The following is an 8,234-nucleotide window of genomic DNA, read 5'->3' on the forward strand; positions in this document are numbered from 1 at the left end:
ATGTTTGAAAACGTTTGTGAGAGAGTATGTGTGAAAACATGTGTGCATGTGTATTCGTGTGTGTGTGTGTGAGACAGTAGTTCTGAGAGAGAGGGTTTGAATTCTTGAGTATCTGAAATGAGATTATCTTCTTCAAATGCAAAATAAACAACTACTCAGTATTATGTATAAAGCCTTGGTAGTCAATTAACAAGTATCACCAACTTTCTCTCAGGATTTCATATAGTCGTTCTATTTTGCTAATTAGAACCTGGACCAGTACAAACAGGGATGAATCAATCTAACTTGTCTTCTGCAGTTACTGTACAGATAAATATAAGGCTATCTTGTCCTGCATAAAGGTACAGTTGACCACGTATACCAAAGCATGATGATGAACCAGCAACACAACTACAAGCAAAGATAGACCAAATCAGAATACAGGAAACAATTCAAGAGAATAACGGAAGATTTAGATATTGGCGTGGTGGGGAAATTGTGGAGAGTAGGGTTTCAACGTTAGACAGCCCTTATCCGACCAGATTGTCTACCTCGTTGCTTTGAATGATGCTGCTTAAGGAGTCTGTGATCAGAACAGGTGGGTGACCTCGTTAAGAAGGCATATGGTATACTTGCGTTTGTTAATAAGAGCGCGAAAGTGATGCTGTAGCTGTATTCAACGGTAGCTATGTCACAGATGATGTAATGTATGCAGGAGTGAAATCCACGTTTTTATGAAGTGGAGGTTGACCCCCGAACTACGAACTAAAAGTGTTACTAATGTTTGGAACAACTTTCCTGTAGAATCCACTCAATTGTAAAACTCGTAGTACTTCCTTCTTTGAGGATGGTTTTGGGAATTCCTCAATGGCCTTCACCTTCATGTTCCTCAGTGTTATCACCCACTTCCGTTGGTGTGCCTGAAGAATGCCATTTCCACCTTCATAATTCCTGGTTTTGCAAGTTTATCTAAATTTTCCTTGTGATATTTCCACGAATGGCTAAATATCACTAAGTCAGCACAATTGGTCAACTCTGCAACAGGTCTGTTCACAAGACTTTGAAAAGTAGCTGTTGCAGTTTTAACATCAAAGGGCATTACTTTAAATTAACATAGCCCGTTTGGGATCACAATTTTGTTCTCTCTGACTTTGATATAATCAGAAAATAAGTCTAACTTTGTGATGTACGCATCATGTCCAGATTTCTCAACCGAAATCTTCAGTCTGAGAATTGTTTGTGAGTCAGATTTAGTCATCGCGTTGACCTACAGATAGTCTTTCCAGAATAGTTCAGTAACATCAAATTTCGTAAACAGGTTTGGCAAACTACCTTTGCTTTAATTGATCTCAATGAACTTCCACTTCCTTCTGAAGTTGCGTTTATTTCAAAAGATTGAACCTGTACGGGTGTTGTTTTATCCCTTTGTCAACCTAATCTACTATAGCATTAGTCCTCCCTCTTCCATTTCTACATAAGTGCCCATAGCACGGTAAAAAAAAAACATTCAATAGAGTTCTCTGCTCCTGGGACAGATAGGACTCTACACTATCCAATTCACTAAGGACTTCTTCATCCTTCAACCTTTTTCTGTGGCACATCAAAATACAAATCATCACGACTTGATTATTCACATTGAGTGCGGGAAACAATACCTGCTTCCTTGATTCCTTTTCCCTACCATAGCACAATTCCACCATGCTCAAACAATATCCTTGAACATCTTTTTTCCTATTTGGTATCTTTACCAGATAATTCATCTGAGTTAAATTCTTCTTAATATGATAGGGATAACTAAATCTTGCTCTGAAAGAATCTCCTACCACTGCTAACAGCACAAATTATTTATCTTCATCGTCAAACATACGGATTTTAGATTTGTTATCTGCTTCGTGCTTCATTCGGTGCTGTGCCACCGTCCAATGTTGTCTAGCTAATTCATCTACTCTTTTGAATCTTTCTTTCACCTCAGAAATGTAATCCAACCTCAAGCAATCTGACTTCGGACCTGCCAACTTTTCCATAATTAATTTTAAATGCCTCTTACTTCTGTCCGAATGCCAATTCGAGTGGTGTAAACGGAATCCCTTCATGTGAAGCATCCCTAATAGTAAATAATATAAATAGGATCATTTGGATAGTCCTGGCAATAAGTGCTCAAGTGAGCCTTGGCGCCTGCTGCAATCTTTATAATACTCCCTGAGATTCAGGATGGTGCACACTTGAGGTAAAGTGACTGATGCCTGAACTGTCCATAACCTCCTTGAACAATTCGGCAGGAAAATTGAACCTTTGTCTGACTGAATCTTCCTATGTAAAGCAAGCAGCTCCGTCACAACCTTTATGCCCTGACAGTCCATCATCGAACTGTCTCTGGAAACCTGGTAGACACACCGATTACAATTAGAAAATATTGGTTCCCACTTTTGTTTTTAGTTCGGGGACGTACACAATATATTATAACCCGTCTAAATGTCATTGAAATGTGGGAATTGACATCAAAGGTTATGTTTTTATTTCTACCTGTGGTTTTCTTGGGACATAATGAAGGTACAGAAAAATTCAACAACGTCTTTGCACAATCCAAAACAATAAAATGTTTCTATTTCTTGGCCTGAATCTTCCTTAATCCTAAATGACTAACTACATTTAATTCGCAATACTTCCTCTCTTCATTCTATCGGCAACATAATCTGGACATACTCAGTGGGTACTGTCAGGTACCTTCATCTTAAAGAGAGAAGACGATTTGGCATTTGTGGCATATAACGGGCTATACCCAGCTAAAGACATACCATCTGGCATGAACATTGCATCAGCCACAATTTAAAGACATACCAATGAAGTTTTTTTTCTGGATTACTCGGTTGTCTGGTGTACATGGACGACCTGATGATCATTAATCACACAAGCAAGGAACATTTTCAACATCTATCAGAATTGCTTGATTGACTTGGCAAGGCAGGTTTGAAAATTTGCAAGTCACATTCCTGAGCCATATCAAATTGTTCAACATTCCTTCTCTTTCTTCGGATTATATTCCCTTACTCATTACCCCCTCCCTTAGTCTATCTTCTACATGGTTTAAACCACTAGCCGTGGTTTAGTCAGGAATTGGAATCCCTTGTTAAATAGAAGAGGGCGGCCTGTGTAAAGATGAGGCGTGAAGATTCAATTGGGGCGATTGAGAGTTATAAGGTAGCCAGGAAGGACCTGAAGAGAGAGCTAAGAGCAGCAAGGAGGGGACATGAAAGGTCCTTAGTGGTAGGATTAGGGAAAACCCTAACGCTTTCTAAAGGTATGTCAGGAATAAAAGAATGACTAGGGTAGGAATAGGTCCAGTCAAGGATAGTAGGGGGAAGTTGCGTGTGGAGGCGGAAGAGATTGGGGAGACACTGAATGAATACTTTTCTTCAGTATTCACTCAGGAACAGGGCATTGTTGTCGATGAGAATACTGAGGCACAAATAAGTAGAATGGATGGCTTTGAGGTATATAGAGAAGAGGTGTTGGAAATTCTGGAAAGGGTGAAAATAGGTAAGTCCCCTGGGCATGATGGCATTTATCCTAGGATTCTCTGGGAAGCAAGGAGGGAGATTGCAGAGCCATTGGCCTTGATTTTTGTGTCCTCGTTGTCTACAGGAGTATGCCAGAAGATTGGAGGCTAGCAAATGTGGTTCCCTTGTTCAAGAAGGGGAGTAGGGATAACCCTAGTAACTATAGGCCGGTGAGTCTCACTTCTGTTGTGGGCAAAGTCTTAGAGAGAATTGTAAGGGATAGGATTTATGAACATCTGGATAGAAATGATGAGATCAGGGATAGTCAGCATGGTTTTGTGAAGGGCAAGTCATGCCTCACAAACCTTATTGAATTCTTTGAAAAGGTGACGAAGGAGGTTGATGAGGGGAAAGCGGTAGATGTGGTATATATGGATTTTAGTAAGGCGTTTGATAACGTTCCCCATGGTAGGCTACTGCAGAAAATACGGAGATATGGCATCGAGGGTGAGTTGGAGGTTTGGATTAGGAATTGGCTGGATGGAAGAAGACAGAGGGTAGTAGTTGATGGCAAAGTTTCTTCATGGAGTGCCGTCACTAGCGGTGTTCCGCAAGGATCTGTTTTGGGACCATTGCTGTTTGTCATTTTTATAAATGACCAGGAAGAGGGGTTAGAAGGTTGGGTGAGCAAGTTTGCGGATGACACAAAAGTCGGAGGAGTTGTTGACAGTGAGGAAGGATGTGGCAGGTTACAGCAAGATATAGAGAAGCTGCAGAGCTGGGCAGAAAGGTGGCAAATGGAATACAATGTAGCTAAGTGTGAGGTGATTCACTTTGGGAAGAATAACAAAAAGATGGGGTACTGGGCTAATGATCGGATACTTGGTAGTGTGGATGAGCAGAGGGATCTTGGTGTCCATGTACACAGATCTCTGAAAGTTGCCACCCAGGTAAATAGTGCGGTGAGGAAGGCATATGGCGTACTGGCTTTTATCGGTAGAGGAATTGAGTTCCGGAGTCCTGAGGTCATGATGCAGTTGTATAAGACTCTGGTACGGCAGCATCTGGAATATTGTGTGCAGTTTTGGTCGCCATACTATAAGAAGGATGTGGAGGCACTGGAACGGGTGCAGAGGAGGTTTACCAGGATGTTGCCTGGTATGGTAGAAAGATTGTATGAGGAAAGGCTGAGGCACTTGTGGTTGTTTTCATTGGAGAAAAGAAGGTTTAGGGTTTACTTGATAGAGGTGTATAAGATGATTAGGGGTTTAGATAGGGTCGACAGTGAGGATCTTTTTCCACGTATGGAGTCAGCTATTATGAGGGGGCATAGCTTTAAATTAAGGGGGAGTTGGTATAGGACAGATGTTAGGGGTAGGTTCTTTACTCAGCGAGTCGTGAGTTCATGGAATGCCCTGCCAGTAGCAGTGGTTGACTCTCCCTCATTATGGGCATTTAAGCGGACATTGGACAGGCATATGGAGGATAGTGGGCTAGTGTAGGTTAGGTGGACTTGGATCGGCGCAACATCGAGGGCCGAAGGGCCTGTACTGCGCTGTATTCTTCTATGTTCTATGTTCTATATAAGCTGACCTAGGAGCCAACAGATCTGAGGAAGCTGAAAATGTGTTGCTGGAAAAGCGCAGCAGGTCAGGCAGCATCCAGGGAACAGGAGAATCGACGTTTCGGGCATAAGCCCTTCTTCAGGAGGCTTCAGGATTCCTGAAGAAGGGCTAATGCCCGAAACGTCGATTCCCCTGTTCCCTGGATGCTGCCTGACCTGCTGCGCTTTTCCAGCAACACATTTTCAACTCTGATCTCCAGCATCTGCAGACCTCACTTTCTCCCCAGTTCTGAGGAAGCATCAGTCGACACGAAATGTTAAACCGGATTTCTCTCCACAAACGCTGCCAGACCTACTGAGCATTTCCAGTAACATCTGTGCTTCTTGATTCTGAGTCACAGCATCCGCAGTTTTTTTAAAAAATCGATTTTGATTCAATAATGCCATTGTCATTAATATTGCTGACGTCTGCTTCATCTCAGAGTTATAAAGTACATTTAAGCCTCCACTTTGATATGTATATATTTACAAACAGCCTGCCTTCAGAATTAGTGTGGACGGTTGGAAGTATTTCGCAATTTCATTAACCTATATTTAAACACTGTCTCCAAGTTCTGTTTGTTCCAGCAATTTGTCCTCTGAGGCAGCAATTTTCACAACTGTGCAAGACAATTGCAACCACATAAAATAAACACTCTCCATATGCACACACAGAAACAGACACTCAATTGAAAATCAGAATCTACTTCTATGACATCAAGTCATTCAGTATCTCTACCTCATGCAGCACGGTGTCTCAGTGGTGAGCACTGCTGCCTCACAGCTGAAGGGACCAGATTCGATTCCAGCCTCTGGCGACTGTCTGTGTGGAGTTTGCACATTCTCCCTGTCTTTGTACAGGTTTCCTCTATGTGCTCCAATCTCCTACCACAACACAAAGATGTGCAGATTAGATTAATTTCCCATAGTGTTCAGGGATGTGTAGGTGAGGTGCATTAGGGGAAATGTAGATAAATGGGATCGGGAAATGGGTTTGAGTGGAATACCCTCCAACGGTCGTTGTGGATGTGTTGGGCGAAATGACCTGTTTCCACAGTGTAGGGATTCGACGGAATTTCGAGGCAATAAAACATTTCAAATGAATTTCAGTTCCAGGAAGTACATGTTTCAAACAATACAGCCTATTCGACTTTTGAAATAAGTACAATTAACACAAATGACCCAACACATCATATTGTAAGTTGAATGCCCAGTCCCTCAATCTAATATATATTGAGTAATATCATCCAAAAAAACAGACATTCTCCAACCAGTGCATGAGATTCAACTCCAGAGTATCCCCCAATCTGTAATGATTCACCGAACAGTAGAGGTTCTTCAATGATACAAACTATTCAACAAAGAAACTGAAATTGAACCACCTTCACATCCACCTGACATGAATCTGTGATGTATAAATTCCAATAATGGGTTAATGTTCAACAGACATATGGCCGTCAACGAACCCAGTCCTCTGAACAGCTTGTGCAAATCCAGACGTTATAAATCGTGCAGGCATGTCATCTAATGCAGAGATCTATCTTCCAATGGCTTTAGACCTGACAGCAGAAACTTGAATCAATCCCATTGTCTAAAGTATTGTTCAGGGTGACTTGCATACTGACCAAGTCTGCACCAGTGCATTTTTGGGAAAAGATGACAATTACTTGACAAAGAACTTGACAAGATCAGTTTGTCCAATTGATTCCCATTAGTAATATGATAGGAGGTCTCAGCAAAACTGATGTGACGTACCATCCTCTCAACTATGCCCAATTTCTGCAGAACTTGCTGAAAGGAACACATTCTGTTCCATTTGACTCATATGGATGAGCGAGATTAGGAAATGCACATACTATGGCTAACTACCCATGACCTGGAGTAAACTATTGAATAATCACAACATCGAAGAAGCCAAATGCATCTGAAATCAATCGCAGCGAGCGGGAAGTCTCAGGACTGTCAAAGCAGGATTCATACAAGATTGTTATGCTAAATAGGGATTACAATTATCACACCTTGCCAATTCAGGTGTTCCTCAGCCCAATGTGCTCAGTCCAAACATACCAAGTGATGCATTACATCTTAATAAATGTGGAATTATCATATTTGTCCATCTCGACCAATGATGTTCAAAGATTGTACGATATTAGTGACATCTCAGAACCCTAATCAACCATGTCCGCGTGCTTAATGAGCTGCACAACTTCCAGATCAGAAGTTATCATTTTCAAATAAATTTCACACGACAAAAGTGTCAGAAAATAATTAATTCCAACGAAGCCAATAATGCTCGAAATACTATTGATAATATGTTGCGATAACGATTGTTAATCATCCCACTATGTTGATTCTGACAGATAACTGTGACCGAGAAATACATTGATTTTTATGTTTATATGTGTAGGTGATACGTATACATTATCACACACGAGAAATGAATAATTTAATTCCCAATGAGTAATTCAAAACCTATTATACTTTACAATTATCTACACACATGTCTGGCTTCCGAAGCTGCTTCAAAGACCATTTCAGAATCAACCGGATTGTTTATATCTCTTCAATTACATGTAGACCACGGCCAGTAAGACAGGCAAATTTCCTTCGAAGAAGTATGTTCGTAAACTCGATGTTATTTTCAGCTGTTTAAATGGTCAAACTAGTTTAATTTTAATTAAATCTAAACTTATTTGAAGATTTTATTGAATTCAATTTGACGCTTTCCAAACTTACTTCAGATTTCCTTTTTCATTTTGGATGAAGTATTAGATGGGATAAATACCATTTGCACCCGAAAGTGTCAACACAAGTGCATAAGGTGGTAAAGAAGGCAAATGCTATGCTTTTTGAGATCGGTATGATCCTTCACTGCGATAGTTGGCCAGTCATATTGTAAGCATGTAAGATTTGAGTCACATTGGAGTATTGCGTGCTGTTCTGTTTGCAAATATAGGAAAGGATATGAAGTCTTTGTAAAGCGTGCAACATAGGTTTACCTGGATATTTCATGGATCGGAATCCATTAGTTATCAGTAGAAGAGGGATGTACTTGGAATAATGACCTCAAGAGGGTTTATAGGCCAAGGGAAAACCTGATAGAATTGCAAAATGGTGGGATGAATTAATAGGTTCGATAGTCAGAGCCTTTATCC

Source organism: Chiloscyllium plagiosum, chromosome 8 (assembly GCF_004010195.1).
Source record: "Chiloscyllium plagiosum isolate BGI_BamShark_2017 chromosome 8, ASM401019v2, whole genome shotgun sequence".
Classification (NCBI taxonomy): Eukaryota; Metazoa; Chordata; class Chondrichthyes; order Orectolobiformes; family Hemiscylliidae; genus Chiloscyllium; species Chiloscyllium plagiosum.